The sequence below is a fragment of the Thamnophis elegans genome, chromosome 12 (assembly GCF_009769535.1).
Source record: "Thamnophis elegans isolate rThaEle1 chromosome 12, rThaEle1.pri, whole genome shotgun sequence".
Taxonomy (NCBI): Eukaryota; Metazoa; Chordata; class Lepidosauria; order Squamata; family Colubridae; genus Thamnophis; species Thamnophis elegans.
This window is the reverse complement of record NC_045552.1, coordinates 50,762,943-50,786,357: the sequence shown is the minus strand read 5'-3', so window position 1 is coordinate 50,786,357 and position 23,415 is coordinate 50,762,943.

Here is a 23,415-nt window from a genome sequence, read left to right as displayed (position 1 = left end):
TTCATCACCGGAAGCTTCAAGAAGAGACTGGACTGCCATTCGATCAGAAACGGTGTAGGTCTCTTGCTGGGGCGAGGGTTGGACTAGATAACCTCCAAGGTCACTTCCAACTCTGTTATTATATATTCAGTGGAATGACTTGATTTCAGAAGTTGTGAGAGCTTCATCACCGGAAGCTTTCAAGAAGAGACTGGACTGCCATCTGCCAGAAATGGTGTAGGGTCTCCTGCTTGGGCGGGGGGTTGGACTAGATGACCTCAGGGTCCCTTCCAACTTTGTTATTCTATATTCAATGGAATGACTTGCTTTCAGAAGTTGTGAGAGTGTCATCACTGGAAGATCTCAAGAAGAGACCGGACTGCCATCTGTTGTTCCTCCTGCTGCTTTTTCTGCCTGAACTTCCTTTCTTTTTTTCCTTTTCCCTTTTGATTTTGGAATGAATAGAAGCCTGGGGAGCCTCCAAATCAGTGGTGGGGTTCAAAATTTTTTCGAACCTACTCTGTGGGTGTGGCCTCATTTGTGGGAGTGGCTTGCTGGGCATGTGACCTGGTAGGAGTGGCTTGCTGGCCATGTGTTTTCTCTCTCTCTCTCTCTCTCTCTCTCTCTCTCTTTCCTTCCTTCCTTTTGTCTCTCTGTCCTTTTTCCTTTTTTTCTTTCATCTCTCTCTCACTTTTTCTTTCTTTTTTTCTTTATTATTTCTTCCTTTCTTTCTCTTTCTCTCTCTGTGTCAGTCTGCTTGTCTGTCTGTCTGTCTGCCTGTCTGTGTGTGTGTGTGTCAGTGATGGGTTTCAAAAATTGTTGGAACCTCTTCTGTAGGTGTGGCCTGCTTTCCGGGTCCACTGGTGGAACCTCTCCTAACCGGTTCGGTAGATTTGACGAACCGGTTCTACCGAATAGGTGCGAACTGGCAGGAACCTACCTCTGCTCCAAATCATCGGAGATGTTATAAGGAAGACAGGATATTAACCTTGATAACATTCACCCCTTGGCTCCCTGCTCAGCAAATAACTAGAAGAACACCACACGGTTTTCCATGAGAATGTTATCAACACCCTATTTCCCTTTAAATAAATGTAAGGAACAAATGATATTTTATTAAACTGAATGAGAACTGAAGTTAGGAGGGGAAAATAATGCAGGGGAATTTCTCCACCTCGCATGAATTATCTTCAGTAGTGTATTACTCTGGCTTTTTCCGATCAAAATCAACTGGGCCTATTAAATTTTTAGAACTTTACCTGTTGCCACCCATCAAGTTAGATCAGAGATTGCCCTTTTACATTCCCCACTTCGGAATATTTCTCCTATCTGCATGGAAGGCAGCCAGGACGGTGCTTCCCTCTCCTTCTGAGTGGTTGTATGCCTTGCTGAATATTTTATGCGGCCGGAGCTGCAAGGAGACAGAGCCACGCAGGGTATTTATGAATATAGATGCAGAGAAATAAAGAGTCAGTCACAAAATAATGGATTCTCAAAAAATGTATTGGCCCTGGCAGGTTTTATAATGTTGGACATCAAACCTGCTTGTATGAATGAGATATCAAAGAAGCTACTGCTGTCGTATACAGTGACCATTCTAATAGTTAACAATAGAGATAGATTCAGAAGACTTCCTTCCTTCTTCCTTCCTTCCTTCCTCTCTCCTTTCTTCCTCCTTCTTTCCTTTTCCTCCTTCCTTCCCCTCCACTTCTTCCTCCTTGTTTTCCTTTCCTCTTTCCTTTCCTCCTTCCTTCCCCTCCACTTTCTTCCTCCTTGTTTCCTTTCCCTTCTTTCTTGCTTGTGTCTCCTTCCTTCCTGCCTGCCTTCCTTTCTGCTCCCTCCCCTTCTTTCACTCCCTCCTTCTTTCCTTCCTTCCTGCCTTCCTTCTTCTCCTCCCTCCCCTTCTTACTTTTTCCTTCCTCCTTTCCTTCTTTCCTCTCTCTCCCTTCTTCCTTCTCTTCCTTTCCCTTCCCTCCCTCCCTCCCCTTTCTTCCTCCTTCCTTCCTTCCTTCTCTCCCTCCCTCCCTTCCCTTCCCGTCCCTCCTCCCTCTCTGTCTTCCCCAACTCTGTACTAACCTCACCAAAGTAAAATTACTTTTGATATTGAATCTTCCAAAGCTGAGCTGATTACTAATTGTAGGCCATTTCCCCCAATCGTTATGCAAGATTATGTCTCAGATAATGTCAAGGACAGTGAGATGCAGAGTATCAGCCAAAGGGGGAACACGATGCTGTCCCAAGGGACACACCCAGTTCTGTCATTTCTCAAACAGCTGTCAGTGTCTTGGCTATTACATGTGTTTTAGGATCCTCCCCCATTCCTATCCACCTTTCCTTTGTTCAACCTGATATTATAGAATACTTCAGTATGGTTTTTATGACTGCACAGATTCATATTTATACTATAACAGTTTGCCATTCAAATTTACAAACAATTTCCTAATAATGTACCTTGAAAAGCAGTGGAGAAGTTGCAAAGGTTCTATCGTACAAATTTAATTTTATTGTATTTCTTCTTCAGGTACCCTTCCCTAACACTGTTTATATATAAATAATTGCATTTCCCCCCTCCTCCCCATTCTCATCGATTTGATGAAAGAGAATATTTGTTGACATTGCTTTCAAAGAACCATATTCCACATTGTGTATGTAAGACACATTTGTATGTATGCAAATGACATTTGTAGTATGTAAATCACATTTACATATCATTCAAAGAGACAATATTAATCTAGGAAGGAAGCAAAAAGACTAGGACCCATCTCCTCCAGGAAGCAATACTCAGATAAGAAGGGATCAACACCCAGAGAAACAATCCAGGAAGAAAACAATGCCTTCATCAAGGAATCACCAAGGAGAAAACTAAACTCTCATTGAACTAGCAAAGAAAGCTGCTATACTAGACTAGGCGGCAATTATTTGCACATTTATTTGCATTGATAATCTGATCTAGTTGGGTAATGAAATGTCTGCAAATAAGCCAAGCTCAGACAGCATCAAGCACTTTCTAATTCAACCTGAACTATAGAATATTCTCTTTTATTGGACACTAGCGGGATACCTGTGTTTTGTGATGAAACTATGTGATTGGGTAGGCAGGAAGACATTCAGTTTGCAATCTGTTGGCTCAATGGCAGTCGGTGCTTGCAATACATAAGGATTCTCCACGGCCTTGAGTCCGGAAGCAGTTTCCATAGGTGGAAGGCGTAGACATTTTTGGGTGAGGGTACCGAATTTAGTACTGTAAGGAGCTCCTGAGTGAAGAGTGGAACATCTGCCAGTTTGAACTGAGGTAACGGAAATGTGAGGCAACTGGCAGCTTGGAACGAGTTCTTTTCAGGTGGGCGGGGGAGAAGAACTCCTTAGCACCAGAGCGTGTTAATTACTGTATAAGAAATACTAATGATCTGATGGGTCATTTTGAAAAAATCCTTTCTTAGTGGGTACCTAGAAGCAAGAGAACATACATGCCAAATTTCAGTTTGTAGGCTTTACAGTTCTTGGAGAGAGAGGAGAGGAGAGGGAGAGGAAGGAGATGGGAGGAGAGAAGAGGAAGAGGGGAGGAGAGGGAGAGGAGAGGAGAAGAGAGGAACCATGTGGTCAAAAAGGTATGTGCGAACATCCTGTCTTTCATACTCTCTTCACTGAACTTGCCTTTCTTTGCTTTCCTTGCTTCTATTGACAAAAAGGTAAGAAGTGAGAGCAGTTTGGAAGAGGCAGGGGGCTTTTAGAAACTGGCAGGAGAAATAAAATCGTGAGACCCTTCAATTGCCTTCTACCCTAAAGTCAACTCAGAATCTCCACCAAGAAGATTTTTTTTTTAAAAAAAGTCTCAACGACCCTGAAGATAAGGTTTCAAAAATTCCTGTTTGCAGGAGGAAGGAAAAAAACATGAGAATTTTCAGAGGCATATTTGTTTTTTTTTTCCATAGCATTATGCAAACTGACCACAGCGATAGGTAAACCCTGGAGATTTAGATTCCAGGTAGAATCCCATCCGTCTGCTCAAATGAAAATGGAGGAAATTGGTGGTGGATTTGCAAGCATTTTGCAATGAAGTGAAATTCAATCCAAGAAATCAATCATCTCCAAAGGAGAGTCGATTGGAATTCCGCTATTTGTGGGAAGAGAAGAAATATTTGGGGGAATCCTTTGTCTCTCTCCCTCGCGTGACTTACATCTGCCAATCACACCTTTAAATTCCTCTGCAATGATTAGCTATTTTATCTGGGGATGCTAGATAAATATATTAGATGTCATTATTAAAATGCTTCTGAAAGGGATTCTGAACCCTGCGATTGTTCTGTAGATTTATTAGAGCACTAGTTAGCATTGCTACTTTGCAACTGGCTATTTTTCTTTTATGACAAGCCGATAAGGCAATCTATTAAGCACGAGGGGGGTGGGGAAAATCAGTGGATTGCAATATGTTCACTACTGCAGGGAGGCATTTGCATAAACATTAGGTAGAACCAATGGATCCTCCGGCAATTTATCTGACAGGATTTGAACAGGGTTTTTGCAACTCGAGCGATTGCTGTCATGATCCTTAACATTCAAAGTCGCACCAAGAATCCAGAACATGCCTGGAAGGAAGTATATAAGTAGAATCATCTATGCTAGGATAAAATATTATGAGACACATCATGGCTCTGTTTTCACAGCATGCTTAACCCAGTGGCTACCAGCTAGAGGGATCAGATGATTCAGTGGGGGTTTCAAAAAAACTTTGAACCTACTCTGTGGGTGTGGCCTGCTTTGTGGGAGTGGCTTTCCAGCCATGTGGACCTGGTGGAGTGGCTTGCCGGCCATGTGTTTCTCTCTCGCTCTCTCTCTCGTCTCTCCTCTCTCTCTCTCTCTCCTTCCTTTTGTCTCTCTGTCCCTTTTCCTTTTTTTTCTTTCATCTCTCTCTCTCACTTTTCTTTCTTTTTTTCTTTTTTTATTTCTTTCTTTCTTCCTTTCTTTCTCTTCTTTTTCTCTCTCTGTGTGAGTCTGAGTGTGTGTGTGTGTGTGTGTGTGTCAGTGGTGGGTTTCAAAAATTTTTGGAACCTCTTCTGTAGGTGTGGCCTGCTTTCCCCTGGTGGAACCTCTTCTAACCGGTTCGGTAGATTTGACGAACCAGTTCTACCGAACTGGTGCGAACTGGTAGGAACCCACCTCTGATCCGATTGCTAGAAAGATCAGTTTAACAGCACAATAATAGCAACAGCAATAGTACTTAGACGTATCTACCACTTTACAGTGCTTTACAGCTGGGGGGGGATCTAGAAGGTTCTGACAGGTTCTAGAAAACCGTTATGTGGAAATTTTGAGTAGTTGGGAGAACTGGCAAATGCCACTCTGGATGGCTCCAGAGTTGGGTGGGAATGGAGATTTTGCAGTATCTTTCCCCCACCACGCCCACCAAGCTATGCCCACTAAGCACACCATGCCTACCAAGCCACGCCCACAGAACCGTACATAGCAAAAAAAAAAATTGAATTTCACCACTGTTTACAACCCTCTCTGAGTGGTTTACAGAGTCAGCCTATTGTCTCCAACAATATAGGTCCTCCTTTTACCAACATTGGAAGGACAGAAGGCCGAGTCAAGCTTGAACCAGTCAGGATCAAACTGCTGGCAGTGGGGAGAGTTAGCTTCTCTTCACTAGACTAGCCATGACTGGTTCCCATCGTATGTTTTAGTCTCCAGTCCCTTAATCGTCCTGGTTTTCTTCTCTGTGCTTTTTCTAGAGTCTCAACATATTTTTGATAGTTGTGGTGACCAAAACTGGGTGCAGTACTCTAGGTGTGTCTTACTAGGGCTTTATAGAGTGGTATTGCTACTTCCCTTGATTCTCAATTGTATCCCTCCTAGGAGTATGTTGGCTTTTTGGCTGCTGCTGCACACTGCTAGCTCATATTTAGCTGTTTGGAGTGGGAGTCCACTAAGACTCCAAGATCCCTCTCACAGTGCCTGCTATTAAGCCTGGTTTCACCCAGTTTATATGTGTAATTGTGGTTTTCCTTACCTAAGTGTAGGACTTTATTTTCTCTACACTGAATTTCATTTTGTTAGCTAGGCCCAGTGTTCAAAATCTGTCAGATCCATCTTGATCTTGAGGCCTATCTTCTAGGATGTTAGCTATTCTGCTAGCTTAATATCATCTACTTCAGTGGTGGGTTTCAAAAAATTGTTTGAACCTACTCTGTGGGTGTGGACTCCTTGTGGGAGTGGCTTGCTGCCCATGTGACCGGATGGGAGTGGCTTGCCGCCAATGGACCGGATATGAAGATGCCAACGATACTTGTCAGAACCACCTTAAATTACACAGCACTGGCATGCATAAGAATATGATGTAAACTTGTTTTTTAAAAGGCATCTTTGGTTTGCGTCAAAACAACTTCAACACACGCAATGTTCTGATTGCACCACAAACACAGTAGTCATCCTTACCTTTCACAGAGGCACTGAGTTTTATAAATATGAGCATGATAGTGTAGAATAATCGTATCCAAGGACCAGTGGTGTGTTTCAAAAAATTTGGAACCTCTTCTGTAGGTATGGCCTGCTTTCCGGGTCCACTGGTGGAACTCTTCTAACTGGTTTGATAGATTTTGATGAACTGGTTTCTACCGAATAGGTGCAAACTGGTAGGAACCCACCTCTGATCTACTTGTTTACTTGTGATTCATTCTCCAAACAGCCCTTCTTCCCTCCAAATAGAAAGAGAGTGGCAACTGGGAGAACAAAGCAGCAGGAGACATTTTCACTTGCTTATGTACTTGGTCATTTCCTTTCAAGATAACCTGTTCAAACTTTGCTTGAAAGTTTTATACTTAGCTTGAAATTGTGTTCCCATTTCACTTTGAAGAAGTTTTGTTACTGGTACAATTGGAGAAACAATGGATGGAAAAGGACGGTCTATATTTATGCTTAAAAATATGGGACAAAGATGATCACAAGTTGCCTATAAATCAGATTAAACAGTTCTTGGCAAAGACATCTTAATTTTCTAGCCTTATTGATCGGGCAATGAAATTCTAAAGACTCTCTCGTTCTTTCTAGCAATTGATTTTTTATTCATTTGACGTGACCTAACACAGTACAGCAGCTTTATCAATCTGAAACAATACGTTCCTTGACATTTTTTAACAAGAAAAAAAAAGCTAATTAAATAATTTCCTAAAAACATACTTCAGAAAAATCAATGGATGCATGTTTCCTTCTCAAAACGTTTTGAGATTCTCATTATAGAAAATGGTAGACAGGCTTCCCCGCTATTGAACTACAATTAGATTTGCACCGGAATTTTTAAAAGCCGAATATTGTGTATGTGTTTTTTTTTTAAAAAAATACTTTTATGACTAACAGCTCTTCAATGCTCAGCTTCATCAAGTAGTTTCAAGCTGAGGTGAGTGAGGATATTCAGGTATCTGTTTAATGCGTAATTGTACATTAGTCTCCCTTCTGAAATCACCTCTGCCCTTTTCTGTATCTTGCATATTCAATTGTAATGCATTATTTACCTGGATTTATGCACGACTGCATAACCAACACATTTTTACATTTCCTTGTGTCTTCTACGCATGATTTCACAAAGCGTAACAATAAACAGTGGTGGGTTGTGGTTTTTTTTTTTTTTTTTTTTTTTTTTTTTTGCAATTGTAGAAAGTTAGCAGCCACCTCTCTTTTAGAAGATGAAATATTCTAGGAAACATTAAAAAGGCAGAATAATTATATTTTCCTGGATAAGACAAAACAGCTCCCTGCAGCTCTCTGCCCCCCCACTTCAGCTCCAGGGTGATGGGATTAAGACCGTCACCCTCAGGACATGGTATGATTAGCTTCTGAAAAGTGTTCGGAGACTACAATTGGTCCAGAATGCAGCTGCGCGGAGCGATACTGGGTGTACCGAGATACACCCATGTTACACCTATCCTCCGCGAGCTGCACTGGCTTCCTATCGGTCTCCGGGCATGCTTCAAGGTGCTGGTTATCACCTTTAAAGCCCTACATGGCCTAGGATCCGGATATCTACGAGACCGTCTTCTGCCACATACCTCCCAACGGCCGATAAGATCACACAGGATGGGCCTTCTCCAGGTGCCGTCGACCAGACAATGTTGTATGGCGGTTCCTTGGGGGAGGGCCTTTTCTGTAGCTTCTCTGACCCTATGGAACGATCTACCCCCAGAGATCTGGACCCTTCCCACTCTCTCGGCCTTCCGAAAGGCTACTAAAACCTGGCTATTCCAGCTGGCCTGGGGCTGTTGACCTCATGAATGAGGTCCAGCCCCGCCCAGATTGAGTGTACGAAGTGGTTTTTTAATCTGCTCTTCTTTCTCTATTTTTTTAAATTTTTTTATCCTTTTAGACATGTGTTTCTGTAAGCCACCCGGAGTCCTTCGGGATTGGGTGGCATATAAATTCATTAAATTTGAATTTGAATTTGAATTACCTCATCACCCAGCAAGATTCAATCAGGCCTGGGACTCAGGACAACCTACAAAATTATCCCTGCATGGCCCCCTGGGAATCTGACAACCAATCAGGATACCTGCCCTTACACAGGAACAGGGAGCTCCAAGGCGGGCCCAAGAGAGGGTATAAATCTCTCTCTCACACACATCCATGTGCTCAATTGCCCAGGACCTCAAACCATGTGGTCTTGTCCACTATTAAACCAGCTTCTAGTTTCCAGTGTCTTTCTTCCCACTTGGAACTGAACCCAGATGGACATTTCTTCCAACACAATTTATCAAAGACCTCTATAAAACACCTAGAATCTAGTCTTTTGGAGAAGAGCCTGATGCATATACTTCATCACACATAGTCCTGTCTTAGGCTTGAAAGCTGGATGGGAGATTATGGGCTAATAATTACCAGGAGACTGTAAATTCTAGTCCTGCTTTAGGCATGAAAGCTGCCCAGGTACCATTGTGGCCAATCACCAGGAAACTGTGAGTTCTAGTCCCACCTTAAGACATGAATGGCAGTTAGATGCCTTTGGGCCAGCCTCTGTCTCCCTCCCTCCCTCTCTCCCTCTCTCCCCCTCTCTCTCCAATTCGCCTGTTGTGTTGGGAAAGAGGAGGAAGGAATATAGTCAGTGGTGGGATTCAAATAATTTAACAACCAGTTCTCTGCCCTGATGACCAGCTGGATAGGCATGGCTCAGTGGTCATGTGAACCATGTGGGCGTGGTCAACTCACATCACTCACATTGATGGGCACTTCGCCTTAGCTGTTACAATGTAATAAGGGTTAACCGGAGAGGGAGTTTCTGTAGGCAGGGCAATAAAGATTCGGCTAGAAACAACACCAGAATGTTTTCCTTCCTGCCTTCCTTACAGGATTAGCCCTGTAAAGTGGGGAAAACAAGTGAGATTTCTTCAACAACCGGTTCTCCAAACTGCTTAGAAAGTTAATAACCGATTTTCCTGAATTGGTGTGAACTGGCTGAATCCCACCACTGAATATAGTGTATGTTTGCTGCCTTGAGTTATTTATACAAACAAAGGGAAGATTAAAAACAAACAATCGTGCCCTCCCTCTTGGTTGCTTAAAGCATTATCTAAATCATCCAACCATTGGCATGATGATATAATAAATAATGGGAACAGGCTTTTAGTAGGGGGAAAAAAACCTCTTCTAAGAACATGTCAATGTTCAAGGAGGTTTCATTCTTTTGTCAAAGCTAGCAAATTTCAGTGCACTACCACTCTCCTGCTGCTAAGAGTCAATAGTATTAGAGACTTGGTTAACCAAATAAATATATAGGTTATAGAGATTGAATATGGATACATATATACAACAGTACAAATCAGTATCTTTATTCTCTATCATCTCTACATCTATGCCAGGTATTGATAACCAGGAAGAGGAGTGGAATTCAAAGCACTAAGAGTTGATTCTTGCCACCAATAAGCAAAAATCTGAGCAACTAATAATCCAAGTTAAATTGGTACTAGATAAGGGCCAACAGATTTCATGAGGAGGATGGATTTGGTTTCTGGTGGCTTTGCAATGACTCCAAACTGATGATACATTTAACCCTGCCCTCCAACTCAGCCTGCTCATCTCCTATACTCAATATATTCTATCTCCATCTCCACCTCTACCTCTATCAATCCATCTGTCTGTCTGTCTATCTGTCCTCTCTGTGTCTGTCTCTCTGTGTCTGCCTCTGTCTCTCTCCCTCTCCTTTTTTTACCTCTATTGTACCAGAGGTGGGTTCCTACCAGTTCGCACCTATTCGGTAGAACCAGTTCATCAAATCTACCGAACCGGTTAGAAGAGGTTCCACCAGTGGACCCGGAAAGCAGGCCACACCTACAGAAGAGGTTCCAAATTTTTTTGAAACCCACCACTGGTCCTTGGATATGATTATTCTACACTATCAAGCTCATATTTATAAAACTCAGTGCCTCTGTGAAAGGTAAGGATGACTACTGCGTTTGTGGTGCAATCAGAACATTGCGTGTGTTGAAGTTGTTTTAACGCAAACCAAAGATGCCTTTTAAAAAACATGTTTACATCATATTCTTATGCATGCCAGTGCTGTGTGTGAGGTAATTTAAGGTGGTTCTGACAAGTGTCATCGAATCTCATATCGGTCACATGGGCGGCAAGCCACTCCCATCTGGTCACATGGGCAGCAAGCCACTCCTACAAAGGAGGCCACACCCACAGAGTAGATTTGAACAATTTTTGAAACCCATCACTGTCCTAGATGCTTTTTACCGGCATATAGTTCGACACTGATATTTACCATCTCTATCATATCTATCTCTGTAGAATATTGATAAAGAATTGTTTTGCAATCGGTAGAGAATACAGCTTGGGGTACCAGGATCTTAAAGTTCTTGTATCCAGAAAAAAGACCTTGTTGCATTGCTGAGTGTTTAAACATTGAGAAGCATGAATGCTAATTGAGCTGATTGGTATTCTAGCAGTTTGACTCTGCATTACTTTAAATGGCTGGAGCTGTAAATACACCCATTTTCAGCATCCTTGAGAATGTTGCAGTTTATGGAGACATAAAATTCATGAATCAAGCAACACTCATTGGTGTAACAAAGGTTATAACTCCAAGAGGATGTACGTCGTGGAGGAGTAATTGTGCAGCTCTCTACAGGAAAGATGGTTTAGCATCTGTTGTTCCTACATGCTCGTTGACTTTTATATTACCAGTCAAGCAATGTGGACCTATTCAGGAACCTATTATGGCCTAGGTATGACCAAATAGGAGGCCAACAGAATGATAGTACCTTTATATTGCCACAATGGGCACAATTCAGCACTCCCAAGAAATATCCTGATTCAGCTGGGTGTAAATCAGAGCTTGTCCTTCTGACTTGGGCTCAAATCAAAATGAGAGTGGGAATATCACTAGCATGGAAAATATACAACCACTTTTTCTTACTTTAAAAGAAATACTGTAATAAAAAGGAATACAATTTGCAAGCAGGACAGTATTGAGGTATTTTTCATCAAGATGTCTGCCAAACTCAAAAAGGGTAAGTTTGGTACTTGTGAGCCTTGCCTCAGAATGACAAAACAGGAAAAAAAATTGTTGCAGTTTGATTGTTAAATTTGAATGTTAAATGTGATGTTAAATTTAAATTTGTTGGAATTATGCCTACCAACTGACTGCCATCTAGAATTGGCATATTTGATACAACATCAATTAAAATGAGTATTTCTTCATAGATGTAGCAATACCTAAAGACATCAGAATTGAGAGAAAGAATTGGAAACAAAAATACAAAAGGTGGAACTCTAATGATTGAAGTTATAGAAAAAAGTTTCCAAAGCATTCTACAGTTAGGAATGCCAGACATCTGCCAGACATCTGAGGACAGAAGAACAATTATAGGACAACAGAAAGTGACCACTCTGCAAAGCCACAGCTGCAAATGCTAACAACAATGCATAAACAGAGGAATAGATCAAGATCACGTGAAGTGTTAATATCACTTTATAATGCCTTGGTAAGGCCACACTGCATCCAGTTTTGGTGGCCACAATGTAAAAAAGATGTTGAGTGCAGAGAAGAGCAACAAAGATGATTAGGTGACTGGAGGCTAAAACATGTGAAGAACAGTTGCAGGAATTGGGTATGTCTAATTAGATGAAAAGAAGGACCAGGGGAGACATGATAGCAGTGTCCCCAAATATCTCAGGGGCTGCCACAAAGAAGAGGGAGTCAAACTATTCTCCAAAGCACCTGAGGGCAGGACAGAAGCAATGGTGGCATCTAATCAAGGAGAGAGGCAACTTAGAACTAAGGAGGAATTTCTGGACAGTTAGAACAATTAACTAGTGGAACAACTTCCCGTCCAGAAGCTGTGAATGCTCCAACGCTGGAAATTTTTAAGAAGATGTTGAATATCCATTTGTCTGAAAGTGGTGTAGGTTTCCTGCCTAAGCAGGAGGTTGGACTAGAAGACTCCAAGGTTCTTTCAACTCTGTTATTCTATTCTAATGTGTGTTGCCCACACGTCTGCCCGACTTATGGCAGAAACATTTCATGCCCATTTAGGCCTTACCAGCCATCTGCGGGAGACATCGTGGACAGACCACAACCTGTTAGATATCAAGGTCCTCTTTGAACATGATGGACAATCATCATCATCATTATCATCATCATCAGGACTAAGTATTTTCACTATATCAATTGCAGATCCCCACCCCCAAAAAAACCCCACACCTCTTACAACATACTTGGATCATTCCTAGTTCTTAGAGAAACATGGATTTGTTTTCAGGGATCACCAACCAAAGATGTCACCATTTTCTCTTTGGTGTACTATATTTTTATTTGGGGGAAAAAGTGGCCTCTAGGAAGGAAGACTCAGTGGATCTCTCTAAGACCCAATGGTTGGACGTTCCTTGGAAAATTAGAAGGTAAAGAGTCAGTCGTTCCATTTCTTCTCATCCTGCTGTCCCCATCTGGTATTTTTCTGGAGGAACAAAATTGAAGGCAGCAGGGTTGCTTCCAAGAACATCATCAGCATTCTGCAAGCTTGGGAGCATTGAATTGTTTGTGAGCCTCATAATGGCCTGCCTTGCATTCTCGTTTTAACCTTGGTGGAGTCGACAGAATTAATCCAAACCACTTTCCAGTTTTAGGTTTGCTGAACCTTCTGTGCATCACTGATACGTACCTACCGGTATGCATACCAATGAACCTGCTGCTCTCGGGGGATAGAAGCCTTTGTCCATAGCTTCAGTTAGGTCTAAATGTCAACATTAATGCACTGATCAACTAAACGAACAGACGCTCTTTAAATCAAGCTTGACTTCTGGGAGATCGCATGTACAATTCCTAATAGTTTTCTTGGCTCCTCCAACAGAGGTGGTTTGCAATTGCTCTTGTCTAGCGTTTTTATTTCATCATTTATCATTTTACCTGGGTAGCCCAGGAGTCCAAAATCCCCAGTCTATGGACTGGCATTGGGCTGTGGCATGCCAGAAACGGGCCGTGCAAACAAGTGAAGCCCCGCGTTCACCAGCCGCGTGGAGCAGTGGTTAGAACGCAGTATTGCATGGCTACTTCTGCTGGCTGCAATTTGGCAGATCGAATCTCACCAGGCTCAAGGTTGACTCAGCCTTCTATCCTTCCAAGGTGGGTAAAATGAGGACCCAGAGTGTTGGGGGCAATATGGTGACTCTGTAAACCACTTAGAGAGGGCTGTAAAAGCACTATGGAGCAGTGTATAAGTCCCATTGCTACCTACGCTGTGTGGCAGAATGGTTAGAATGGAAGGGAAGAAAGAAGGGGAAGGAGAGGAGGAAGGAAGGAAGTAGAGAAGGAAGGGAGAGAGAAAAGAAAAGAAAGTGAAAATAAGGTGGTGTCATAACAGACGCTTGGGAGGGTAAACAATCCAATCCAAACTGTACTCTATAATCTCTTAAATGGAATAACAATAGTATAAGATTGGCAAAGAAAAAGAATAACCATGTGATATCAGAGGTGGTTCCTACCAGTTCGCACCGGTTCGATAGAACCGGTTTCGTCAAATCTACCAAAACCGGTTAGAAGAGGTTCCACCAGTGGACCCGGAAGCAGGCCACACCTACAGAAGAGGTTCCAAATTTTTTGAAACCCACCACTGATGTGAATGTATACCTAGAATTGTATGTAAGAGAATAAATGATAGTAAGAATATATTAGCACATTATAGATAACAATATTTGGTTATAAATAGCTAAGTATAAATAAATATAGAATTGTACATAAAAATGGATAATGAATAAAGAGACCATGAATGTAAGATAGAAAGGTATAGAAAGGGAAAACACTAACTGCAAAGAAACCGATACTGAACTGCTGTATGATATATGGTGGAACTTCTTGTTCCTATGTTGTCTTAAGTCATGTGTTTGTTCTGTTGATGTGTTTATGTGTGTAAATAAAAACGTAAATAATAATGATAATAATAAAAAAAGAATGCAGTATTGCAGGCTAACTCACTGCTCACTGCCAGAAGTTGATCCTCACCAACGCCAGGTTGATTCAGCCTTCCACCCTTCCGAGATGGGTAAAATGAGGAGCCAGATTGTTGGGGGCCAGGATGCTGACTCTGTAGACCACTTAGAGAGGGCTGTAAAGCATTGTGAAGTGGTATATAAGTCTAAGTGCTATTGCAGGCAGCATATAAACCATGTTGTCAACTCTCAAAACGACTCTAGTTGAAGCCATAGTTGAAGCCATATTTTTCTTGCTTCATTTCCTAGTTGCCATACTTATGGAGGGCAAGGGGATTTGTGGAATGTAGAATGTTTTCCTCCAATGTTCCAGGCATAACAAGATAAGGCTCCTGAGAACCAAGGTCAAATCAGCATGCCCTAGCAAGGGCAGGAGGGAGTATTGAGAAATCCTAATTTTTTCACACCTTGGAAGGATAGAGGTCTGAGTCAACCTTGAGCTGGGATGGATGAGTAGATAAGGGAAGGGAGGGGAAGGGAAGGGCGGGAGGGAGGAAATAGCCATAGCACTTAGATGTATAGATTCACAGTGCTTTACCGCCCTCCTAAGTGGATTACATAGTCAGCATATTTCCCCCAACTATCTGGGTCCTCATTTTACCCACCTCGGAAGGATGGAAGGCTGAGTCAACCTTGAGCCTGGTGAGATTTGAACTGCCAAATTACAGACAGCTGGAAGTCAAGCAAAAGAAACCTGCAGTACTGCACTCTAACACTGTGCACCGTGGATAAACTTAGTCACATGCCTATATGGGCAATGGCTAAGTATGAAGCTCAAAATAAGAACTTTGCTCTCTCTCATACCCTTTGGTGATGTACCAGTTAGAAACTAATATATTCCTGCCACATAATCTTAGTGCTCCTATAGCTGTACTCCCCAGTTTGTGTGAAACAACAGCACTCTCACTAATTCAAAATTCCACAGTCCTTGTCAAACTGTTTGCTCTTAGCCATCTTTGCTGTTGTAAAAATCATGTCCATGTTGCATTTAATGCTGTTTGAATTATATCCCATTAACCAGTGGTGAGTCTTTGGGGCATTTCAAAATTGTTTTGGTCATAAATAGTGAATGCTTTGGACTTACTAATTAGCAAGAACCACCATTGCTGCAAATAAAGAAATTGTCTGAACTTGTCAGCAGCTTAGCAATAAATCAGTTGGAAACAGCTAATTAACTGAGTTTAAGAATAGCTAATGGACATTATGAAAGCAAGCACAAGAATCATAGAAATAAGTATGGTGGATGGGAGGTTGCCCTGACTAAATCCTGAAATATCACCCCACCACCCCCCGGTTTCCTTTTCTCCTTACACTGTAAAGTTATCTTGCCAGCTGACAATCTTAATTAACATTAGCATTAGTAGAACATTAGTATGTGTGGCAAAATGACCTTTCGTAACAATGAAAGCTGTTCAAAATTGTGGAAAATAAATAAGAATATATTTAAGTTCTCTGGCAATCCTTTCTGCACACAGCAGAGTATGTAAGATGATGGAAATGCAGCCTATCATTTTAAAGCAAAATAAATTCATTCTGAAATCTCGTCTGCATCAAAATCTCCTCCTTAAAATCTGGAAAGCAAAAAGCAAAGTGAGCAACCTTTTTTTCCCTTCTTCTTTATAGACTAGATTTTCCATGCAAAAGAATTGGTTTCACAAAGATCCCTTAGAAATTGCATTGTCCACCTGTGTTAAGGGACTCAGTAGCCTAAGATACTGAGTTGTCGATTAGAAAGGTGGCAGTTCAGCAGTTTTGAATCCCTAGCCCCGCTTAACGGAGTGAGCTCCCATACTTGTCCCAGCTTCTGCCAACCTAGCAGTTTGAAAGCATGTAAAAAAAATACAAGTGAAGTGAAATGAAGGGAAGGGAAGGGAAGAGAGGAGAGGAGAGGATAGGAAGGAGGAGAGAAGAGAGAGAAAGAGAAGAGAAGAGAAGAGAAGAGAAGAGAAGAGAAAAGAGAAGAGTTGGAAGGGACCTTGGAGGTCTTCTAGTCCAACCCCCTGCTTAGGCAGGAGACCCTGTACCATTTCAGACAAATGGTTATCCAATCTCTTCTTAAAAACTTCCAGTGTTGGAACGGCCAACAACTTCTGGAGGCAAGTTGTTCCACGATTAATTATTCTATCATGAAATTTCTCCTTAGTTCTAGGCTGCTTCTCTCCTTGATTTGTTTCCATCCATTGCTTCTTGTTTCTGCCTTCAGATGCTTTGGAAAATAGCTTGACTCCCTCTTCTCAGGGCAACCCCTGAGATATCAAAACACTGCTATCATTCTCCCCTAGTCCTCCTCTTCATTAATTAGACATACCCAATTCAAGCAACCATGCTTGTACATTTAGCCTCCGGTCCACTAATCATCTTTGTTGCTCTTCTCTGCTCTCTTTCTAGAGTCTCAACACTTGGTGAGCTGCAGCTTACTTCTGCAGATGTATAGAGTGGCTAGACTGATGGAGGATTTAAATGGGAGTGAAGCAAGAGAAGAAGCTAAAGACATGTTGGCTAAGGAGATGCATATGTTATAGTATAGGAGATGACAAGTACCTTATCATTGAAAGTGGGATGTAGAGAAATGCACAGCAATATTATGAAATGTTGATCACCAAAGCTGAATCCTATTATGGCTGGCTGTACTGCTCAGCTAGGATCAGGTTTTAAAACCTCTCAAGATGATATCCAAGTATGATTTAGCACAGCAGCATCTGGAAACTCTACATAAATAAGGAGGGAGAACATTTCTATGGCAGTTGCAAGCCTAACTGGTAAGCAATTCTCCACTGCAGCTTCTGGTGGCTCGTTCAAACTCTATTGATAATTCCAATCGGGATCAGCAAAGACTAAACAGGCATTAAACTCTGGGAGGTTGTTGATGTTTGACCAGACCTAGGAAGTGTGGGATGATGGAGAATGATTCCAGATTGTTTCCAAATAATGGATATTTATTCAAACTTTATCATCTCTCTCTCCATGGTCACTTCTGCAGTCTTTTGTGAAAGTCACTTCCTGCTGCACACTTCACAATCAATAATAGAAAGCAATGTTTATAAACCGACATACACAATCGATCTGCAGTATAGAATACTCTCAGTCTCATATTTATATATCATTTATTTATTCATCTTTCCTTCTCCTTCCTTCCTACCTTCTTTCCTTTCTTTCTTCCTTCCTTTCTCGCTCCCTCCATCCCTTCCCTTCCTCTCTCTCTTCCATCCCTCTTTCCTTTCCTCCCTCCTTCCTTCCCTCCCTTTTCTTCAAATTGCACATCTCCAGAGTGTATTCCTTATTCTTACAGCTCATACTTTACTTTGTGTAACTGTTCAGAAAATATATGCCACCTCTTGCAGGGAACGTCTTTTAAATCCTGAACCTCTTTGTTGTTGTTTTTAATTAGGGAACACAAAAATATGTTACAACAAATAAATGTACTTATTTCCAGATTCGTCTTTCTTCAGCAGCTTGTTCCAAGGAAGTTCCTTCCAGAATGTTTGTCCATAACTGGAATGTTGGAAAAAGTTAGTAAGAGACAGGATAACTTCCCCAAAATATATCAGACTATTAAAGCTGGATGGCCAAGATCAAAGATCAATCAGGTTTTAGGGAAATCTATATGAGTCATAACCAGGCAAGAAGATTAGAAAACATAAGACATACTAAAGTTCACCTGGAACGGACAGCCAAAACAAAGGATCCACTGAGGCAGGAAATCATCTTGCCAAGCACGGTTGAGGTTCCTTACTAAGATGGCATTAGCAATAGCAGTTAGACTTATATACTGCTTCATAGGGCTTTCAGCCCTCTCTAGGCGGTTTACAGAGTCAGCATATTGCCCCCTACAGTCTGGGTCCTCATTTCACCCACCTCGGAAGGATGGAAGGCTGAGTCAACCTTGAGCCGGTGAGATTTGAACCGCCGAACTGCAGATAGCAGTCAGCTGAAGTGGCCTGCAGTACTGCACTCTAACTACTGTGCCACCTCAGCTCAACATCTGTGATGTTGTTCTGACCTAAGCTTCACCAAATCACGAAACAGACTCCTTGTCCTCCAAAAACCCCTTTTTATTTGGCTAATGTGAATTCCTCTCATTCACACCCAGCAAAGTCCCGGCAAACAGTCTTTCAAGGGTGAATTGCAAATACAGACCTTATCAGTCCTTGGCTAGTTGCCAGGCCGATAGCTTCCAGACACAATGCTGTTCAAGGAAATACTTGACAAGGGGTCTCTCAGATAAGCAATCTTCACACTAATAAATGAACTAATTGCCCTCCTGCAATACCACTTCCTTTTTGCTCCTACTTATTCCCTATAGGAGGGGCCATTCAGCATCCCCTTGTTCCTTTACTCCTGAGTCAACCCCTATTCCTTAATTATTCCCTTCTCCTGGCAGCTCTGCACAGACGCACATCAGAACAGCCAGTGGTGGGTTTCAAAACAATTTCGAACCTACTCTGTGGGTGTGGCCTCCTTTGTGGGAGTGGCTTGCCAGCCATGCGACCTGGTGGGAGTGGCTTGCTGGCCATGTGTTTTCTCTCTCTCTCTCTCTCTCTCTCTCTCTCTCTCTTCCTTTCTCTCTGTCCCTTTTCCTTTTTTTCTTTCATCTCTCACTTTTCTTTCTTTTTTTCTTTTTTTTCTTTTTTTCTTTCTTCCTTTCTTTCTCTTTCTCTCTCTGTGTGTGTGTGTGTGTGAGAGAGAGAGAGAAGCCTCTTGGAGCCTCTTCTGTAGGTGTGGCCTGCTTTCCCGGGTCGACTGGTGAATCTCTTCTAACCGGTTCGGTAGATTTGACGAACCGGTTTCTACCGAACTGGTGCGAAACTGGTAGGAACCCACCTCTGAGACAGCACTCCAGCTGTTCTTCAGCCTCACTGATCTCTGACTCCAAAGGCAGCTGATAACTTTTGGATGGCCCTGGCCCCCCTCTCTGCCTCTGACGCAGAGCCCTCATCAGAAGCCTCCCCCAGACTCCAGGACTGGCCCTTGTTCCTCTCCAACCTCCTCACTGTCTGACTCTGCTACCAGCTCTGCTGGACCCTGGACCCTAGCAGGTCACAAACAGATGTGGACATTGACATAAGAGGAAGATCAACGCTCCATTACATAAATTATTTCTCACTTTAAAAATAGGATGAGTCAGTTAAAAAGAAGCCACTCTCTGTTCAGATAATAATCCACTTCAATGACAGAATCAATAACAGGTAGAATTTACACATTTCATCAGCAAGATGCCTAGTTGCTTGAAAATTAAGAAAGGTGTTTTAAAGTTCTCAGTATGTCTCCTCCTAATGTAACAAGCGGACAGATTTTAAAATGCTCCAGAAGAAAATGAATATTAAGACCCAACATTACCAGAGTAAATCCAATTTTCTAAATCCCATTTAGTCAACTAGGAGCAGCTTTCTGCCAACTTCAGCTGCTTGGCTTTCAGTCCATAATGAGATTACCAAATCAGATAAAAGTGGTGACTAGTTCTATTAAGATGCACGGAGCATTAGAATGGCTGCGGATATCTTCCATAAATAAATGGGACTTAGTTAGATTGGGATTTAATCCTCGAGCAGAAAAACAAAAGCATTGAGATAGACAATATTGGGGGGAGTTTGGAATAACTGAATAAAGTCTTTGCTTATTCTTAAAAATTAACAGAGTTGGAGGGGACTTTGGAGGTCTTCTAGTCCAAACCCCTTCTCAGGCAGGAAGCCCTATACCGTTTCAGACAAATGGTTGTCCATTTTCTTCTTAAAATATTCCAGTGTTGCAGCACCCACAACATTTAGAGGCAAGTCATTCGACTGATAAATCATTCTAACTGTAAGGGAATATCTCCTTAGTTCTAGGCAGGGATGTTAAACGCAAGGCCTGAAGGCTGGATCTGGTCCACGGGGCTATCCTGGAAACAGCAAAAGACTGGCCCATGGTGCCTCTGGCCATGTAAATGGAGCTCGCGAAGGCCGGGCACGGTCCTCCCGAGCTCCGTTTTCACGGGCAGAGGGTTTCAGGAGGCCGTCCCAGCCATAAATGGAGCTCGAGAGCCCGTTTCCACTGGCAGAGCACTTGGGCCACCCCAGGCACTCCTCCCCCCAACATCAAGCTGGCCACACCCACCCTGGCCATGCCCACCTCAGCACCCTGAGGTCAAACTGATGCAGCCCTCAATGAAATCGAGTTTGACACCCCTGTTCTAGGGATAAATTTACCCTATCATTGATCTGTATCATTGTCCCACAGAGCATAAAACAGTTTAGGAAGGAGGTTGCCGGACATCAGGGAGAGACCTTTTCCTGGCAACATCTGGAAATTACATTTTCCATCAGAGTAAACAACTTGGACTGCATTGATCACAGGGGAAAAAAGTTGACCCTACTTTTGAATGAAACCGAATGCGCTTTACCTCTTCTCGCAGGGTAAGTATGGTGAACAATTCCGCCATGGAAAGCTGCTCTGGTGGTCACAGATTCTCATCTGGAATCATAGAACCACAGAGTTGGAAGGCACCTCGGAGGTCATCTAGTCCAACACCCTGCTCAAGGTAGAGACCATTACAGAATCATAGAAGGACAGAGTTGGGGGGGACGACCTCGGAGGTGATCTACTCCAACCCCCTGCTCAAGGAAGAGACCATTACAGAATCATGGAATCACAGAGTTGGAGGGGACCTTGGAGGTCCAGCAATGAAGCTACCATGGCGTCTGGTAGCAAGCAGTTCCACCGGCTAACCGTTCTCACTGTCAGGAAGTCTCTCCTTAATCCCAAGTTGTTTCTCCCCTTGGTGAATTTCCATCCATTTTTGGAAACCAACCAGGGAGAGGAGCAACCTAGAACCAAGGAGAACTCATAAGTTCCCCTCTCTCCAAACAGACAATGAAACAGAACTTGGATTCACAGTTAGTCTTTCATAAGCATAAACCAAGCCTGCAGTGACACTGGCAGTATCAGGTGCTTTCCACTTATATCAATAATTCCAAATGCGGTTGTCCAAGAAATTTCTGTGCAAAACAAACACCCAACATGATGGAACATTCACAAGATAGTAATATATTGCATCTGGAAGGAAAGATGGAAACTGAGGGGCTTGAATATATCATCTTTATGTATTTGAAAGTTGACATGGAGCATGATGGATATGATGTTCTGGAAATGATAACAGATGTAAAAGGCGGCATAGTGTTCAAACTGTAAATATCACCCAATAGAGTCAATACTCCTTTTCTGCCATTATTTAAACAGACCTTAGAATGTGACAAGACAGGGAAGATATAATTAATGTCCCCCCCTCATCACGCAAGAGGTAAGTTTCGAGTTATATCAGAATTGCATTTGAAAATGTAGCTGTGAAGATCGTTGCCATTTTCCGAGCAAAATGCAATGCTGTCTCGTTGATCTGAGATGCCCTGTTTTATACACAACAAGAGTTTTAGTAGTTTATAAATTACGATATACATCTTATTCACTCCGTGTAGAATGATGTAAACAGCAGTCATTTGAATGCATTGTTTGAAAGCTTTTAGCATGCCATGTTGTTGTTGTGGTTGCAAAGCCGTGTCTGAACCATAGCGACCCCATGGACATCATTCCTCCAGGCCTTCCTGTCCTCTGCCATCCCCTAGAATTCATTTAAGCTTATGTCAACTGTTTCAGTGACTCCATCCAGCCACCTCATTCTCTGTTGTCTCCTTCATCTCTTGCCTTCAATCTTTCCCAGCATGAGGCTCTTCTCCAGTGAGTCCTTCCTTCTCATTAGCTGACCAAAATATTTGAGTTTCATTTTCAGGGTCCAGCCTTCTAAAGAGCAGTCAGGGTCGATCTCCTCTAGGGACTGACCGGTTGGATGGCCTTGGAGTCCAAGGGACTTGCAGGAGTCTTCTCTCCAGCACCAGAGTTCAAAGGCCTCCATTCTTTGGTGTTCAGCCTTCCTTATGGCCCAACTTTCACAGCCATACATTGCAACTGGGAAAACTATAGCCTTGACTATATGCACTTTTGTTGGCAGGGTGATGTATGACATTGCAAGGATGCAAACAGACAATCCAACTGGACTACATGTCCCTTTTCTAAAGCCAGTTGAGAAAATGAGCAACTCTCTCCCCCCGCAAACCCCAAAAGAATAGAAGACCCCAAAAGCTGCACATTTCTGAATGTGCAACGGTTTGCAACCAATTTCTCCAACAAGCTGACAAGAGAAGTCAATTTTTTTCTAGTTAACCACACAGAAACAAATGACAAGAAAGCCCAACTCATCCCTAATCAAAACCACGAGTCTTTCTATCAAGTTCTCCCCTGCAGAAGCTGATATTTGCATATTGTCTATATGCGCAATTGGGTTTTCAGAGAGTTGAAAGGGAATTTTTAATACTTGATATTGGCTGTTAATGACCATTTCTAAGTGTGTCGGGCACTCACTGCATCCAAATTAAGAAAATCCTTCACGCTTCACTTTTTAAATGTATACTGCAAGCCAGCAGTTATTCTCTGTAGACTTGCTGGAATGACTTCTTAATGAAGAGAGCACCTACAGGTATCCTCAAGTAGAATATTGATAGAGGGCTGAAAAAAGGAAAGGAGGCTTCCTATAAACCCAAATAAGGCAACATTTCTTTATTATTATTATTATTATTATTATTATTCATCCGTTTACCACTTTTCAGGATCTGGGGGGAGGGGGGGAGCTGGAAACAAGTAGGGTCATCTTTGTTCTCCCTTCAATGCTCATGTGGTTGCTTTGTGAATACACAAAGTGGCTCATCTGATATCATAGCAAACGATCTATCTCAGTGATTCCCAATCTTTTCGGCACCGAGTCCCCAAACCAGAATTTGTGTGCACCGGAGTGCTGGAAACCTCAAAGACCAGCTGGCTGATGCGCATGTGTGCAATGTCCAGATGGTCTTTGGGTTTCCAGCATGTGCCTGTGGGCCAGGGGTGGGATTCAAATAATTTAACAACCGATTCTCTGCCCTAATGACCAGCTGGGTAGGC